The following is a 19,230-nucleotide window of genomic DNA, read 5'->3' on the forward strand; positions in this document are numbered from 1 at the left end:
CGACAGTAATTAATTTCTTAAGTAATTATAACATTTTTGATGTGATCACCAATTGAACATTTGTACTGAACAAGTGAACTTAACAGGTTGAGATGGTTTTTAGTTAAGATATTTGTATCCTTGAAATACAATACTTGGGGAAGGCTACCCCTCAATGGAGGTTTCCCATTGGACAGCCATCTGTTGGGAATGCTCCAATGCTGAATTTCTTGCAAGGCCCCTTACATCCCCTTGATTCTTTGTCTTCCTTGTTGGTATTTATATTTTTGGAGATGCACAGAATTGTCTTCTGTATACAGTGGTACCTCGGGTTACATACGCTTCAGGTTACATACGCTTCAGGTTACAGACTCTGCTAACCCAGAAATATTACCTCAGGTTAAGAACTTTGTTTCAGGATGAGAACAGAAATCGTGCTCTGGCGGCGCGGCAGCAGCAGGAGGCCCCATTAGCTAAAGTGGTGCTTCAGGTTAAGAACAGTATCAGGTTAAGAACAGACCTCTGGAACGAATTAAGTTCTTAACCCGAGGTACCACTGTATAGGAATTTTCATGTTCATATTCACGTTCATTTGATTTGATTTATTGCATTTGTATCCCACCTTTCTTTAAAGAAGCTGAAGAAGGCATATGTAGTTTTCCTCCTCTCCATTTTATCCTCAAAGCAATCTGAGAGGTAGGTTAGACTGAGAGGGAGTGACCGGCCTTAGGTCAACCACTGAGCTTCATGGCTGAGTGGGGATTTGAACCCTGGTCTCTCAGGTCATAGTTCAACATCCTAAGCACTACACCAAACTGACTTTTTAAATTTTAAGATAGAGAAATCAAAGACTACTTAGCATGATCATTCTTCTTCCCAAGTATATTATACCATACTATTGTCATTATTTTACAACTCTACACAGTCTTAAGCAATCTTGAAACGCAGTTTGGGCTGGCTTACCACTTCAGGTTTGGCAATGAGCTATGATTTGCAGTAAGCATAGTCTGCCCGAGTAAGATAAAATATATCTTGGGGAAGGAACTTGCTCAAAATCTCAATGTTAAGCTTGTAGCACAGGTTCCTTTTTTCCTTGTTTCCATTTCACTTCTTAACTTTAAAACACTAGTTCAATTTTTTAAAACTGGATCTGCTTAAAATAGGAACAATTTTTGCCTATGATATGCATTATTATACATATAATATTGTGCACATATACAAATTTCCTACAGTAACCCTAACATAAACAGATGCAGAGTGCAATGCATACAACTCTGTAAAAATACTTATGCATTAAAATTATAATATTATGCAGCAGAAATAAAGCAGGGTTGACTTTTCATACATATTATATGTACAAAATGCATTTTTTGTTTATAATTTTGCATAAAATTGGACTTTTAAAAAAAGTGGTGCATGAGCAGTTTGGATTTAAGTAGGCACACAATGGAAGGGGTAGTCCTATGCAGTCAAACTAGATTAGGTCAGAACTTTCACATTCCATATATAAATCCATTTAAAACACACTCCTCCTCCATTCCTACTTATCCTTATTGCAAACTAGGGACAGAGGGAGGGAACTGAAGCATACAAAGAAGGGGAGGAGAAAAAAGGAGAGAGGAAGGAGTATGAAATCCCAGGGGAGGCCTAATCAACCAAACCATCATTTCTTCATGACTTCCTAACTAAGGCATTGAACAGAGGGCTTCAGAGGGAGGAGAGGAAGTAGAAGTCTATTCTGCTGCAAAGGGACATCGTTGGATGTCACCTGTGGGCTTCATCGGAAGCTGTTGTAGATAGGGTTGCCATATTTAAACAGTGAAAGTTTGGACAGAAAAGTTGTTGAGCTTTTATTTTTGCCCAAAGCTGTTGAGCTTTTCTAGCAAATTTGCAAAAGAAAACTTTGCCATTTTTGAGCTATTTGTGGGGTTTGTGTGGCAAAAATGGTACTACCGATATGGGCTGCCATACGTCTAGATTTTCCCGGACATTTGTCTGATATGTCCGAATACTGCTGCAGACAGCAGTATTTCAGATATGTCTGGGAAAATCTGGACGTATGGCAGCCCACATTGGTAGTGCCGTTTTTGCCAACCCTACCTTAGACCAGGTCAAACCAACTGATCTGCCTAGCTCAGTATAATCTATACCGACTGGTAGCAGCTCTCCAGGATTCGAGAAGGGGCTCTCTTCTACCCACTCATTGAGATGCCAGGGATTAGACCAGAGACAATCTGCATGCAAGGTAGATGTTGTACCTCTTAGCTATGCCCCTTTCCCCTACAACAAGAACATATCATTTCTATTAATCTGGCAGCTTCCATATATATAATTAAATTCAGTCAACTCATTGTTTTCTTTCTCTCTAAATGTTTATTTCTCCTTAAGTTTCTTTCCAGAGTGTCTTTTTGTTTTCAGAAAACTAGGGAAGCAAATCCGACAGCTAGAGAGCTTTAAACCGAAGTAGTTGATCAGCAGAATGTCTCAGGGACAAACACATTCATTCATCTGAATCTTCTTGCAGTATCAGTGAGTTTAATGTAGCAATGCTGTAAATGTACACACACTCACCTTGTGATATGATTCATATCGACACTGGGAAAGACAAATTTGCAAAATCCAGATTATACTGTGTAAATCACACAAATCAGAATCATTTTATTTACAATGTGTCCCAACCGTCACATTACAAAATGAGAGATGGACCTAACCCCATGAATAGAGGGTTTGAAATACTTCATGAAAGAGTGTTACTGCCATCATAAAACTTACAAAACACAACTTGATGGGTGTAAACAAGAAAGTATTTAAATTGAAGCTGCAATTCCAAAGGCCAGTTTTTCATTGTTTTGGGGATTCAGATAGGGTCGGTTAGCACGAACATTGCCCATATTTGTTGGTCCAATCTTGCGGAGAATAGGACATCTGTAGCCCAAGAATTGTCAGTGTCCCCCTATCCTGTTTCCCAGAAACCTATAGCGTTCCCTGAGCACAAAATATTTATCTCAATGTGCTGTGTTGGAATGTCAGACTATAACCAGAACAACGGTGATTTGAATATGCTCAGTCATGGTGTTCATTAAGTGACTTGGGTCCAGTCACACATTCTCAATCTAACACATAGAGTTGTTTGGAGAATAAAATGGAATAAACCCACCTTGAATGGTAGGGTGTAAATGTAATGAAATAATAATAATTTGGGGCGTGGTTATGGAAGGGGCCATAGCTCAGTGATAGAGCATCTGCTTAGCAAACAGAAGGTCCCAGCTTCAGTCCCCAGCAACTCCAGTTAAAAGGCCCTGGGAGAATAATAGAATTGCAGAGTTGGAAGGGACCCTGAGGATCATTTAGTCCAATCCCCTGCAATGCAAGAATATGCAGCTGTCCCATGCAAGGATCAAACCTGCAACTTTGGCATTATCAGTATCATGCTCTAACCAACTGAGCTATCCATGCAGAAGTCATAGAACTTCTTTCTTTGCTAGCCAGCAGCCATGCTTTTCTTGATTATAACAACAATAATGTTGCTTAAGGTGGGGTTTCCCTCCCTTCGAATCCTGTCTCATTAAAGGAGAGGGAACCCCCTGTTCTCATTCCGATTAAGTATTCTGATTGCATCACCCACAACTCAATATTATAGTATTTATTTCAGCTGGTTAGACTACAGAAATCCTGGTTAGTTGGCAGTCCACATAATATAACTGTTTGCTGTCAAGGATCAAATCAGACCAAGAGAGAGAGAATGTGCATTCAGTTTTTGATCTATTTGGCTATGAATACCTTAAAAGGATCAGAGGATATAGCAATACTGTATGTAATGAGTTCAATCTCCCACTGCTCTGGGCAGAGGTTGAATATGCTATTTGACATATGTCCTAAAGAAGATTGGAACAATTTTAAGAGTAGCTTAGGAAAATCTAGGACTCCATTTCACAGTCTGTAATGGAGGGAGATGACGAGGCCATTTTACAGGGCATTTGAGCTGAGGTATTGAATCATGCTTAGCACCCTCTGGTGAACTCAAACAAATGAAAGCCGTTTTGCCAACACTTCAGAAATATCTACAACTCTTTTTTTCCTCCTTCATTTATTTTACCCTTCACTTAATTGGCAGCTTAGACAGCTAGGTATAAGTAGAGAAAGAGTTCTCAGATTTTGTCACAGTCACCCTGTTGAGACAAAGGGATGTTACTACTTTGACTGATCCCACTTTGAGGAGGAGGGGAGACTGATTTCAGCTTTGTCCCAGGTGCAAGTTTGATTCTGCCTGAAGTCCAGAATGATACGTTGATGCAAAAACTACTTAGTCACCTGGCATATATCACTCTTTTCAACATGGGGGTTGTAGAGCACTTTCCCTGCATGCAGAAAGTCTCAGGCTGAATCTGAAGATAGGGCTAGGTTAGACCCCTCCTTCAATCCACGGAGAGCCATTTTAAGAATTATGCATTGCCAATAGTCTAACTCACCATAAGTACATAACTCACCTATGCACTTATGCTCATCACTAAAGGTAAAAGTAAAGGGACCCCTGACCATTAGGTCCAGTCGTGACCGACTCTGGGGTTGCGGCGCTCATCTCACATTATTGGCCGAGGCAGCTGGCGTACAGCTTCTGGGTCATGTGGCCAGCATGACTAAGCCGCTTCTGGCGAACCAGAGCAGCACACAGAAATGCCGTTTACCTTCCCGCTGGAGCGGTACCTATTTATCTACTTGCACTGTGATGTGCTTTCAAACTGCTAGGTTGGTAGGAGCAGAGACCAAGCAACGGGAGTTCACCCCGTCGTGGGGATTCAAACCGCCAGCCTTCTGACTGGCAAGTCCTAGGCTCCGTGGTTTAACCCACAGCGCCACCCGCGTCCCTATGCTCATCACTAGTGATGGATATATTGGTCAATCTTCTCTTCACATATGTATGAGTCAACCTAGCTCTGTCCCAAGCCAGAAGGGATACATGCATTTTTCAGGTGTATGGCAGTGCAGTGTAGGGAAGACATTGCCCAAAGTGTGGGGGGCAATACCTGCACAACTGGGTGCCCGGATCAACTGGAGCCTTTAAACATGACCAAGTTCAGGTATGGGGGATTTCAGGCCTGGGGGCCAAATGTATCTCCCCATTCTTGTTTAACTGACTGTTGGGACTCTGCTCAGGCTACTCCCCGCCCCCAGCTACACCCCCTCTTCACAGACCACACCACTCACTGACCTTGTTTCACATACTCCTGGAGTGTTTTTGCCTGGCTAAACCTTGAACTATGATGATGCTTCTCGCTTGCCTGGATGGAGACTAAAGAGAATTGTGTGAGGGGCGTAGAAGCTAACCTACTGTACAAAAGTGAAATTTACCATTGGTTGCTCCACTCACTTTTGCTCCTGCTTCACTGGCATGTGGCCATTGGAAGGGAATGACGCCCTTGTGCTGATTTACAGATGTCCACATGGAATATTTAATTGCTTAAGGAAGCTGGTGGGATGTTGTTGACATGGCCAAAAAGTGCAATTGTGCTCCTAAGTAAATATAGCATTGCCCAACACTCAAATAATACATCTGTAGGAGTAGGATGTGACCTGAGGAGTATGTGTCACTTTTCAGGTGTTGAGAGAGGACCTACCAAATCATTTTTCCCAACCTCCACAACTTTGGCTGTGTACTCTGGTTAGGCTTCTAATATGTTTCTTCACCACCACTACCCATGGCTCCTATTGCACTGAGGGGTAAGTCTTGGCAATGCCCTGTCACTATAAAGGTTCCTCTGGGTGATCATCTTACCCTGCTTAGTCATTTTATGGCCCTGCCTAAATTGTGACCTAGTTAATTAACTCTTGTACTTCCCAAAACCACAAACAAACCACAATGCCTGCTGTCCTTCAAAATCTGCACTTCTTGGATTAATATTGTGATAACGGTGCTCCAAACAAGAACTGTTTATATTAGGAAGAAGTGTGCATAAAAACACACATATTGATGAAAATACAATACAAAACATACATTATATTGGGGAAATCTGTGTAGTAAAATGTGCAATAAAATGCTGATGAATTTTTATGAAAACATCTTTTTCTAAAAATAAATAAATCACAAACTGATGTGGGAATGTGATTAACTGATCATAAGCTTAGAAAAACTAGAAACTCAGAGAAATGGAAATTGACAAGTTTATCCATTCCTACCCCAAGTGCGGGTGGCACTGTGGGTTAAGCCACAGAGCCTAGGACTTCCCGATCAGAAGGCCGCGGTTCGAGTCCCACAATGGGGTGAGCTCCCGTTGCTCGGTCCCTGATCCTGCCAACTTAGCAGTTCAAAAGCACGTCAAAGTGCAAGTAGATAAATAGGTACTGCTCCAGCAGGAAGGTAAACGGTGTTTCCGTGTGCTGCTCTGGTTCACCAGAAGTGGCTTAGTCATGCTGGCCACATGACCCGGAAGCTGTACGCTGGCTCCCACAGCCAATAAAGTCAGATGAGCGCCGCAACCCCAGAGTCGGTCATGGCTGAACCTAATGGTCAGGGGTCCCTTTATCTTTTACCTTTACCCCAAGTGCAATCAGGTCATCAGGTAAAAATTCATTCTCAAACAAGCAGCCTTACCATTACACATTTAAAAGGCCATAGAATGTTCAATCAGTTTCTGAGTTCTGACATCTGTTGGTTAAACTTGTATTTTGAGTCTGAATCAGCTTCATTGAAAATGAAGATCTGTTTCCATTGTTTACTAATATAGGGACTCAATAATGGCTATAGCTTTTTCTCTTATTGACAGAAGTGGGTGAAATTTGCAGATATAGGAGCCACCCCAGAGTGGATTAAGCCTGCCATATTGCAGACAGACATATTTTGGGTGATTTCTGTGCCAGTCACCTATAGATTTTGATCAGGATTTTTTAAAAAAGGAAATGTCTTTCTATATCACACACAGAGAGAGATATAATTTACAGGCATGGTTACCCCTTCAGATGGTATGAAGCCTCCCAAATTTCAGTACTATTTTTACAACTATTATTGTTTTGCCAGAGGGACCTGTACTTCAGTCCTTGCTAGGGAGGGGGGCAATACATTATTTTTTTAATAGATGGATCAATATAACTGCATTGTTCTCCACAATGCACAATTCAACTATTTCACCTGTATTTTTGGAGATTCAGCATACAGTGACAGTTGGCATGCAAATTAAATATGTAAGTACAGATTTATAGATTTATAGATAAACAGCATCTGAAATATGTTTCTATTTTCTTTTTGCTATTTTTGCCATTTTCATGAATTATCAAAAGATAGGCTTGTCCTCAAAATCTTTCATCATGGATAGCTGTTCTCCATCACATGAAAATACTTTTCTGTGGGAATGCTATCGCTTTTTGACCCTGCTGCACGAACTAGCTTTATGGAACAACAGAGAAGGTTCATTTAAAGTTTTGAACTAGGGTTCTTTTTCATTGTCATGGGTTTTTGGCAACTTTTAATGCCATCTGCAGTCAACTCCAGAGCCTCATAATATGCCAATAACACAGGAACATCTGAAACAGAATGTGGTATTTAAGAGCAGAGCGTGTTTTTGTTTCATTGTCACAAGCCAGGAAGGGTTCCTTCTGAGCTTCTCCAAAACAGCTAAGTGATAAGAACATGAAGATTACTATCCGAATCAATTACTGCTGTGATTAAATTAAAGTCATGATGACACTCAAAGGAATTATTTGGCATACAACTTTGATGCTGGAAGTGGTCTTGCATCACACAGAAATAATAAACTCAAGCAACAACCCTGGAGAAAAAGTTTCTGATTATGCCTGCGCATATGGACATCAACAGTGCACAAGGGCAATGCACCCCAAAACAAAGCATAGAAGTTTTAACAGTAGCACCAAAAACAGGAAAAGAACTATGGGCCCACTGAAACAGTACATTTAATTTACTTATTCCAAAGGCAGCCATGAGGATCCCTGATTTAGATGTAATCTGAAGTAGAGGACGGAAGCAGGTTTAGGGGAGCACAACAGGTTCACCAGCCAAGCCAAGAGGGTGCCACAGGGTATACCACAACAATGATGTGGACTGGAAGGCAAGAGGTGAGGGTTGCTGAATTTTGGCATTGCACGGGGGAACACTGAAATCTGAAAGCCCCAAAATCCACCACTATATAGTGAGAAGACAATCTAATTTTTTCTTGATGCTTACTCACCATTGTGAATTATCTCTCCTCAAGCTGCTATTAGCTGCACAAGGGAAAATATACTTGCACCCATATCCAGTCCATGCTGCAAAAACTCAGTGTTAGAGTGCATGCACTGGATATCAAAGGTCAAGGTTCAATCCCTAGTGTCTCCTTTTGAGGTTAACAATGTAAAGAAAGCCCTGCTGGATGATGCCAAAGGCCCATCTAATCCAGCATCTTATTCTCACAATGGCCAAACATACCTGCGGGGTGCCCACATCCAGCTCCTGCCCATGTGTTCTCCAGAAACTTTTTTGTGTCTCTGTGTGTGGTTTTTTAATTAATTAACATAACCTATTTACCACAAATATTAAAATTGTCAATAAAAAAGGTTTAAACAAATAACTAATATGTTTAAAAGGTAATTAAAATTAACAGTAGACTAAAAAGAGATTAAAACATCAGCACCTATGTGCCTGAATAGGCTTGCCTAAGCAATAAAGTTTTATACAGGCACCAGAAATGTTGGAGACCCAAAAGCAGGGTCTGGGCACCACAGTAGCCATCCAGAGCAACAGGTATTCAGAGACAAACTGGGTCCATCTAACCAGGGATGTAGCTAAGGGGTGTCGAGGTGGGCCCCCACCAGGCACAGGAGATTGGGGGGTGCAAATTCGGCTAAAAATATGTCCATAAATATAAATATTGTTTAATGCCTCATAAGAAATGGTTTTAAGTAGAGGGTGAATTGAATTGGGGGTCGGGTTGGAGGAGAGGCACAAAGAAGAGCTAATTTGTCCATGGGTAGGTGGCACAGTCTGGACGGTTCTGCCAGGGGCACAAGATCACCTAGCTATGGCTCTGCATCTAGCCCAGTATTATTTACACTAACCAGCAGCGCCTATCCAGCGTTTCAGACAGGGATCTCTCCCAGTCCTATTTCAATATGCTGGGGATTGAACTGGGACCTGGGATAACACACAAAGCTATCAACCTTCCCTATGGTGCAAGCTGCCTCTACGCCTGCACAATAATTCAATTGTGCAGCTCCTTGACAAAAAATAAAAATCACAAGGACCTTCAGAAACAAATCCCACTGTTGGATATGGTAGCAAAAAATGGTAATTCTGGAGGTTCAAAAACCATTCCATTGTTTTGAACATGATATTGTGAGCCGCAGGCTGAATAAAGTTTCCCTAGTCTTGGTATGTAGGATGACAGCCTGAATCTGCAAGGCAGTATTGCTTGACACAAAGAACCCAGGATAGAGCACACACCGGTGGTTGGTGACCATTGGGTCTGGTAGGGCAGAAGCCAGAGAGGCCAAGAGTAGGTGGAGCCAGAGCCAGAGCCAGTGAGAGACAGAGCCAAGAGCCAATGACAAGAAGAGCCGACTATTTCTGGTTTTGTTTCCATCCACCTCCCGAATTATTTCTACAAGGGAAACATCAAGACTAAGGAGGAGGAACCTAACAGCCAAAGCCACCCCCTGAGCTGGACATAAGTAAGCAGGTAGGTGCTGGTTGAGGGCAGACTAAGGTTGCTGGGTCAGTGCGCCATTCATCCTTATTTACATGCCTCCACTGCAGGCTCAGCTGACATCTGATATGTCACTCTTTTCACCCATTTTCTCCATACCTAGTTGGTTTGCAGAGAGATAGCAGATCTTGACAGTTGACATGTGGACTAAATACAGATTTATGAATGCTTCGTGTAAACAACACATTGTGATATATCTCCTGGATGATCCACATTGTCTAAATTTATTGTGCATAGAAAATGGCAAGCGATTCTTATCATATGTCTGCCAAGTAGAGAACTCTTCAAAAATAAACAAAGAAGATAAAGTATTACATTGAGGGGCAATTGAAGAGAGGGATGTCCTTCCCATATAGAACAGCTTTCCCCTTATTGCTTTTCATGACTTGGAAGTGATATGCTTGGCGTCAACCTTTTCTTTCCCATTTAAACTCTAGTGTCACCAAATATATCAGGATGAATAAACATATTTTGGTGGTCTTTCTGTTGAAGAGTTGTTAGAATTAGTGTTCCTAAACAACATTGAAAGTGATAGTTTTATGAAGTTGGCATGGGGCGCGTTGCTGAATCACTTTTAATATGGTAATGCTTGCAGTTTACAGTGCTGTTAAGTGCAGTTTGGCAGTTGAGTTTACATGAATATTTCATCCACTAAAGGCCATGAGTCCGTAATTATAAATAGACCTTCTCCGACAGAAGGAGACAGATGAGTCCATTGCCAGTAATTTTCCAAGCTAGCAATAAACTGGTTAAAGACCGAGAGCCAATATTTTCCAACTGGACAGAGACATCTGTAGATCACTTTTAAGAGTTGCACAATTTGGTATTAAATATATGCGTGTTGCTTGCAGTACTGATACAGGTTATTCTGACACTTGCTCTTTCATTTTGAAACCCCCAATAGTTATTTGTAGACAGTGTCAAGTTACTGACACCTAGAAGTACATTGTAGAAAACAAATAACCTATAGCAAGTCCTCCTTTTCAACCTTGGTGGTTTCCTTTATTCAGTTTGCTCAACAAAGTTGTCAGTAGTCAGTTAAGCAAGAGCATCAGGTCGGGATGGACTTGTGTCCATGCTGGAGGGGCATCTGAAACCATGTGGAAGTCATGTTTCATCTGTACACAAGCTGGCAAATGTGGCAGGGCCAAAAGAGCTATAAGAATCCAAGCCATTCCTTCATTGGCCCTCTTCATGGTACTTACCTATCCATCCATCCAACAGTGGTAAAGTAGGTACAGCAGTTTGTCATCTATGGAATGTTTGGCTCATGGACATAACCATACTAATTCTCTACACCATACTAATTCAATGGGACAAGAATTGAGTGGCACTGAATAATTAGGCAGGGTGGTCACAGTAGCAGAATATTGTGGGAACATAGATTTACAAATGGAAAGTTGCACCCATCTAATTTCTACTTGGAGGAGATTCATTGAAATAGTGTCATGTCTATTAATTTCAGTGGGTTGTATGCTACTAAGTCTTGTTTGTTGTAGTCCTAAATTAATTATGTCATGTAAATTGACTAAAATTTAATGCCCTCCTGGGTTCCTGGTGAGTACCTCGAGTCACTACTGTGATGAAAAGGGATTGTCTAGACTTGTTGCTCAGGGTTTTGGGACCTGTGGTCCCAAAGACATTTTATTCTTAACGGTTAATATACTGATTTTATCTGCTGCTTGATTGTCTTATTACTGCATTAATTTTGTGAGTTTTATTTTGTTGCAAACCACTTTGTGAAAGTTATTTCAAGGGTATGGTGCAAATGTCCAAATTAATGGATAGTCATTTGCCAATATCTGTTATGGGTCACTGTGCTTATGAGATATGAAACTCGGTTTCTTATATCCATGACTGACAGTCTACCCTCTTCGACCACACTGCTACAAAAAATGAAGCATGGCTGGAATTGGGATATTGCTGCTGCTGCTTCTTCTTTTAAAAAAAGGTAGAAAGCATTTTTTGTGTTGGGGTAGAAATATCCTTGCTAAGATCCTGTCCATCAAAAGAAATAGAAACCATAGTGTCTTTCAGTTTTTAAAATGTGATGCTGTTGGTAACTAAAATTTGACACTAATATGCAAACTGTCAGAAAGTTGATTGATAGCAATAATATTCAAAGGCACTCAAGGGTCCTTGAGAAGTCTGATTTCTTTGGTCAAATTTTCCAGCTGAAATGCAATTGTAGGTTTCCTAAATCACTTAATTTGAGGGACATTAATAATGCTGCTGGCTATGATAAGATATCACAGAGCGATTGAGCTCTCCAGTTTATCTTCTTGCTGTTTCAACTTCTGTGAGTTATACACACCAAGACACATAAGTTTCTAAAAATTGAATCTGATTCTTTAATCAAAATCTCCAAGAGCAGCATCAACTTCCCCTGGTGTCATTTTGAACCACTGCTTTCAGAGTTCTGCCACAAGATCTGTTCAAAATTTAAAATTCCAACACTTTCAGGGCTAATATTTGGAAGCCTATTAACAAAAAGAAATTAGGTATGGTTTTTATATGTAAAAATACAGAAGTAAGATAAGGCAGGTTTGGACAATTGAAAAAAGTAATATTCAGCAAAGTTGTACAGTGGTACCTCAGGATGCGAACAAGATCTGTTCCGGAGCCCCGTTCGCATCCCGAATAGAATGCAAGACGCGACGGTGCGTCTGCATGTGCGCGGGTTGTGTTTCGCCGCTTCTACGCATGCGCATGACGTCATTTTGAGCGTCTGCACATGTGCGAGCGGTGAAACCCAGAAGTAACGCACTCCATTACTTCCGGGTTGCCACAGAGTGCAACTCGAATGCGCTCAACCGGAAGCACATTCAACTCGAGGTATTACTGTACTCAGAATAGAACCATTGAACTCAATTACTTAAGTAAATTGATTTCAATAAACCTAATCTGTATATGACTAACACTGGATAGCACCCCAAGTTTCTAGTTATATTACCATTCTGAAGAGTGTGTATGTCTGTGCGCGCATGAGAGAGAGAGACTCCTATCTTTCGCATATCAATATATTCAGCATTCAATCAAATAAATTTGAATTTCCACAACTGTAGGGAGGCCGAAACAATATGGAAATGAGTAGTCCCAGGGTTTCAAAGCCTCTTTTAGTAATGAGGCAAGGCTAGGACAGAGGTACTGAGTTCAGGAACTAGGGCCCAGGAGCATAGTTAGCAACCCTGAAGCTGAGATAGAAGGAACATTTTGACAGTCATGGATCTTATAGCCTGGCTTAGAAAGTTAATACCAAAGTGCTGTCCTATGTCTGGATAGTTAAAGGTCCAGTGCCAATTTATGCAGTCATTGTTTCCTTCTACGCAACAGGGTTTTGAGCTGCAGAAACGTCTTTGGAGAAAACTCTGGAAGGCTTTACTAATCCACTGAGATCCTTTAATCAGAGCCCAATGGCAGAGGCACCTCCTTGAGGTTCAGGGGATTGAGTTCAGATTCAAGTGTTGACAGATTTATTCCAGAAGGACTGGGGAGTGGATCCGTAACTTCCTCAGAGCTACTATTGCTCTAAGACTGTATATCTGAGAAGCTGCATTGCTCTTCTAAATGCAATAGACAACACAATGTTTGTGTGTGGTTCACTGATTGCTGGCTTATTCCTCTCAGCTATCTTAATAGGAAATGTAAACTTGCTGTGCCAGTGCATTTCTTTGTTAAAGAAAAAGAACAGCACCACGGCTGAGTTTGGTAAGGGCATTTAAAGGCTTGTTTGCCCTCTTAGAAGCTATGGAAAGACATGCTGAGGTGCTCTTTCAGGTGTTACTTCACTACTAAGCAATAACTGCAGGCCATTCCCAGTTGGTGGGAAAGAGACAGCATGTCAGATAGCAAATAAAAGAAGGAAAGGTAGCCAATTCTCACCTTGTCAGAATCATGGTGACTTATTCTCGTGAAGACCACAGAAGTGAAGCAGCTCCTAATTATATTGGAGATCATTTCCTCACCCCTACAGTCTTGGATTTCACCCTCGATCTTATAATCCAGTAGAAGACTAAAAATGTAAGGAGAGCTGGGGCTGGAAGAGGGGCTTTGTTCCTCATTCAGTCAAAACATGAAATGTTTACAGTGGGTGGTAGATACCAGGAAGACAAACTTCAGAAAGGGGTGCTCAGTTCCTAGACCGATTTTACAACCAATCAATTTCCCTTAGCAAACTTAAGTTTCAAAGACTATCTTGTGACTGTTTAAAGTGGCATGACGGTGCTTTAACTGTACAGTGTAAATGGGGCCTCACTTTATTATTAAATATTTATTTATATTCTGACTTTTCCCCTGATGGGACTCAATATGGCTTACAGAGAAAAACAATAGTCAGTAAAAAGAAAAGGAAAAGGAAAATCAATAATTAAAAACAATTAAATGTTAACAGAATCAAACCTATATACATATATAAAATCTGTTTAGAACATACAAATGAGTACAATATAAACAGTGTGGCAGCAGCCCTTTCATTAATAGCAGTTGGAACAAGAAGGTCTTCACCTGCGGGCAGAAGGACAGCAAGGAGGAAGCCAGTCTAGCTTCTCTAGGGAGAGAATTCCAGAGTCTGGGAGCAGCCACCAAGAAGGTCATTTTTTTTTCCTTTTTTTGCTTTAGAGCTCTGCTAGACAGCTGCTGCTAGCCATTCAAAACTTGAGTAATGAGTCTGTAACTGTGTGATGAGTCAACACTTTTTCCACCAGTGTAGGCTCAAGACGCATGGGAGACATTTATTCCACAGCCCCTATCAATCTGCCCCTGAGTCATGTTCTTCAGTGCAGTTCATGACAGGCCCAGCTCAGGTAGTGTCTCCTGTGTTGAGAGAAGCCTCTTTTATCAAGGGGAAGCCTCCGTTAAAAGGAAGGGGGAGACAAATCTTGCTAACTTCCCTCCCTCATGTCATCTCCCACACAGTTCTGACAGGTCCCCCAACTCTCTGGAGAAGGAGGGGCAGAAGGGGGGCATTAGCTGGAGGGGAAATTGCCAGAATCTGTTTCCCTTTTGTTCTGTAAATGGAGCCCTCCAATGGATGACAGAGTCATCCATCACTCTGAGGAATACCAATGAATACAATATCTTTAGGTGTCTTCTTCCGAAATGCTTGATTTCTTGCTTTAAAGGCAGTGAATATTTAATGAGTGTCCAGTACCATTTATTATTATATTTAATGAGTGTCCAGTGTTATTTCTTATTCAACAATGGGTTATTTGGTAAAAAGAAAATACTCCTCTAGTCTCTGCCAAAGCAACACAGAAATAGGTTTTAAATGGGAAAGGGCACCATTACATTGCAGCTACTTATCAGAAAATTAGTGCAATTAAAAGTGGTGTTTAAAGGAATGAAATGTGATTACTTAACCAAAACCATTAGGTGAAAAGTGCAGGAAAGTGGGTTTCAGCTAAACATTGGACTGTGGTTAAAGCAGCAAAATTCTAATGACGCTTGAGCAATTTGCTGTTTGTGAATTACAATACTAACGAACTGTAAATTGTTTTAACTGACTATTACTTTATTATTACATTGTTGTAAGTCATCCTGAGACCTTATAGTGAAGGGTGGGAATGTAATTATTATCATTATTAAGCTGATCTGACTACAACTCTGAGTATAAAGCGTAGGTCAGAAGGAGCTGTCCATAGCATATCACATTTCTCCAAATGTTGTGATGCAGTTCTGGTTACAAAGTGTATCAACATGTTTTAAGAATCTATTATTTTGAGATGATTTTTGTTTAGAAATTGCATATGGTGGGGTGGGGAAAATGCCTATTTAAATGTGAGTGCTTGTGTGGATGCCTATTTAAATATAAACGTGAATGCTTGTGTGGGTTGTTGTTGTTGTTTTAAAAAATCAGATTAATATAGAAATGGGAAGGGATGGGTTTGCTTTTTTAAAACTGAAAATTGCACAGATGTGTGATAGACTGATTCATTCATCCCTGCAAAATTCCTTTTACAATTTCTATACACTATTATCAAAATGGGAACATTAATACATTAATGGTGGTGCTGACAGCAGCAGAAGAAATATGAAGCCTCTAACACAACATTTTGTGATTTGAAAAGGTATTCCATCAACAGCCTCTTGAGGGCTGGCTTTTATCAACCTATTCACGAGGACACATTTCCAAGTCATTTTGTCCAACTGTGTGATTTTCATTAACTTATGACACCTTTGACCAGGAATTCTTGAGCTTTGTTTAAATGTCCCAATAGCTCCTTCTCAACAGTTACACCTCCAACTAACCACCCTTCGAGAAAAGAGGGGGGGGAAATATCTCCCTCTTTCTGTGTGACTTAATAAGAAAGAATGTATGAACTGCATTAGGTATAACTGAAAAGCAATTCAGACAGAAGGTGATTGTGGACTTGAGAAGGTCTTGCTTGAATTCCCTTTGTAAATGAACCTCTTTATCACACTTTTTTATTCTGGATAGAAGCCATAATCTGTATTGCTGACATCATCAAACACATATATTCAGTATGACTAGCTTGCCTTCCATCTGTCATACTTGGGAATTTATTCTCGGTAGCCTAAGGGATAAAGTCATTGCAATGGAAATACCGTAAGATCACACTCTTGACTTCAGGCTCCTTATCCTTCGTGGATCCCACTTAAGGGATGCCAAAATGTAAAGTGTAGGATCCCCTAATTTTAATGTGCCTGTGTTGAATTGCCAATTATTAAAATTGTTCAGCATTTGGGAGTGGGGCAATGAAACCTTTCACTGATTATAGTCACAGATTAAAATCCCACTTCAGTTCATTTGCATGGTGAAAGCTATTGGGGAGGGAGACAAAAAGGAAAGGCTATTATGGAAGTGATGGAGGGCACTTGAAGTGCCCAGTGGCTACTACTAACGATGATTGTATGTTATTTACAGGGTCAAAGATAGCCTGTCTTTGACTGCCAGTTGCTGGGGAACGATAGCAAGAGCACATTGTACTGACCTCCTGCTCCTGGACTTCCCATCTGTCTAGCCTCTGTGGGGACAGAATGCTGAATTAGATAGACCTTTGATTTGGTCCTACTGGGTTTTTCTTGTGCTCGAGCTCTTCCCATAGCCTGTGGTCAAGCTGTGTTCAACTCACATCTCTCCATAAGCAATCAAAGTGAGACCTCACTTTTAAAAGCTCCCCTTTTTATTACTCACAGCATCCTCAAGTATAATTGTAATAGAGGATGGTGATGATAGATAGTTAAAGAATTATGCACACAGCAGATGTTTCCAGACAATCTGAAAAATCCCTAGCAGACATGTCATAGTGGGTTGCTGAAACATAATTCTCTATGCTATGCGTAGGAACTTTGGGTTTGGTGTTCCACCATTTATGCTCTAGACAGCTAGCTGGTGATGAGGCCACAACTTTTTCTGTCTTTGTCTGTCTCTCTCTGTTCATCAGACCCAAATAATGGGTCCTTGCTCAGTGTCTGAATATGGATACCACTTTGTGCATCCTTTTACACTTTACAAGTCATCATGTAAGCCAGTCCATGTGGAAGGTTTTGACTTTTAAAAAACTGTGAATATATGGTTACAAAGTAAGAAGCAGATATGCCATCAGATGGAAGCTGTTTGACCCACTTTCCGGAATATTTCAGATTACGTGTACATTGTCTAAAGGTGAACAGTAATGCCAGTCTCTGGTCTGTTTCTGAGTCTGTTTGCAATTCAAATTGCCATCCATTATCTTTGAAGCCTTAAGTAGTTAGTGTCAACATATTGAGGCTCACCTCCAACCATGTGTTCCTACCCACCTATTCAGATCTTTAATGCAGGCCCTGCTCTGAGCCTCACCAATGCATGGTTTGTTGGCAGGCAGGCAGGACAGAGTACCTCAGTTATAGCACCCGGAATGCTTCCAGGTGACCTGTTTATTGAGCATTCATCCTGATTTGTTTATAGGGAGATTAAATGATGTTGGCTATTTAGTAAGTATTTGTCCTGAAAATATTTATTTATTTATAGGGCTATTAGATGATGTTGGCTATATAATTAGCATTCCTTCTGATTTGTTTGCAAGGAGGTTAGATTATGTTGCTTCATAACATAGGTTATGAATTTTGCAATGCATTTTCCCTTCACTTTCCTTACCACAACAAATATAAACTTTTGGGCAAGTAGTTTTGTTGCAGAGGACCTCCCAATCACCAATAATTCTGCAGCCTGAATTTTCTGGTTGTGGCTGAATCCCATCTGAATGTAGCAAGTCTGGAAGTGTCCTCAGCCTATGGAATTCTGATCTGGAATATTCATCTGACCCTTTCCCTGATTATCCTGCCAGGATGGGGAACATGTGACCCTCCAAATATTGTTCAGTTCCCATCTTCCCTGGCCATTAGCTATGCTGGTTGTGGCTGATGGGAGTTGGAAACCACTGGCATCTGGAGGGTCACAGCATGGAAGTTGGACTGTCTACTCCCTCTTTTTCTAAATAAACACAAAATAAGCTGTTATAATTTGTGCCACCTAAATATATGTGTACATTGCCTAACATTTAGATATGCATCCCAAGCTTGGTATCCTCCAGATGTTTGACTGACCTTGTAATTCAAAACATTTGGAGGGCATCAGGGTGGAGAATGCTGACTTAGACTGCAATCCTAACTTCATTTACCAGGGATAAGCCCCAATGAATTCAACAGAGTTTGCTCCTGACCCACTTGTTGTAGAATCAAACTACTTTGCAAATTCTCACTTTACAGCGTTGAAAGATGCTTTGAAAGCAATCTGGTACTATGGAGTCTCTCTCAACATGTTGTTTTCATTGTTATGTTCTTCAGGAAAAAGAGTTTCTGTCTCTGAAGCTGGATCTGAAGTTGAAACCGGTTGGAAATTAATACCTGAAAGCACAATGAAAAGAGGTAACCTTAAATTTACGAGTATAAGGTCAGAATTTGAAATGGTTGAAAACTAGAGGGAGAGAGATAACAGGAGTTATACTCAAACACATACACACACTGCATTCATTGATTTCAATATGTGCTGTGTTGTTGGTGGTGATGCAGATACAGGTATAAGTATATTGTTATCAGCTTCCTAAACAGTATTTCTATAACACAGCTATAAGATTTTTCCCACTTAAATGTATCCTTGAGACGATACTTACACAATGACATCAAGAGAAATTAATAGAATGATTATACAATGCCTTATGCTTTTTTCTTTAGCTTATACTTGAATGTCATTGTCACCCATGATTCACAGCCTCTTTGGGTGCATTGTATACAATAGCAGTGCATGCTGAAGTGGGGCGGCATTTTATTTTATTTTATTGCTCTTGCTTCCTGAATAAAAAGTAGGGTGATGGTGAAGCCAATGCAAAATGGTTGCACAAGTGGGACAGCCACTGTCAATCAGATAATACAGCAAGTGCAGCTACATGCCCCTCCCTGCTGCCACCCCAGTCCAGGCAAACAGCTGTGACACAGGTGTTGAGAAGGTGGCACCATTCTACCAAATGCACCACTACTGATCATATATGTGCATGACTGAATGGAATTCCTTCAGCAGTACTGGATGCAGTGGCGGAGCGTATGCTTCTGCTGCCCTGGGTGCATT

General features: G+C 40.8%; 1 long non-coding RNA gene across 1 annotated transcript in view; it reads left to right on the forward strand.

Moving 5' to 3' along the window:
- The window catches only part of LOC309362079, a 199,832-nt gene extending 181,298 nt beyond the window's left edge, over positions 1–18,534 (forward strand). Inside the window, exon 3 of the long non-coding RNA XR_014164779.1 lies at positions 18,453–18,534. This is a non-coding gene — a long non-coding RNA (uncharacterized lncRNA). The remainder of the gene's footprint in view (positions 1–18,452) is intronic.
- Positions 18,535–19,230: the final 696 nt, after the last annotated feature.

This window comes from Podarcis melisellensis, assembly GCF_964234715.1.
Source record: "Podarcis melisellensis genome assembly, chromosome: Z".
NCBI classification, from domain to species: domain Eukaryota; kingdom Metazoa; phylum Chordata; class Lepidosauria; order Squamata; family Lacertidae; genus Podarcis; species Podarcis melisellensis.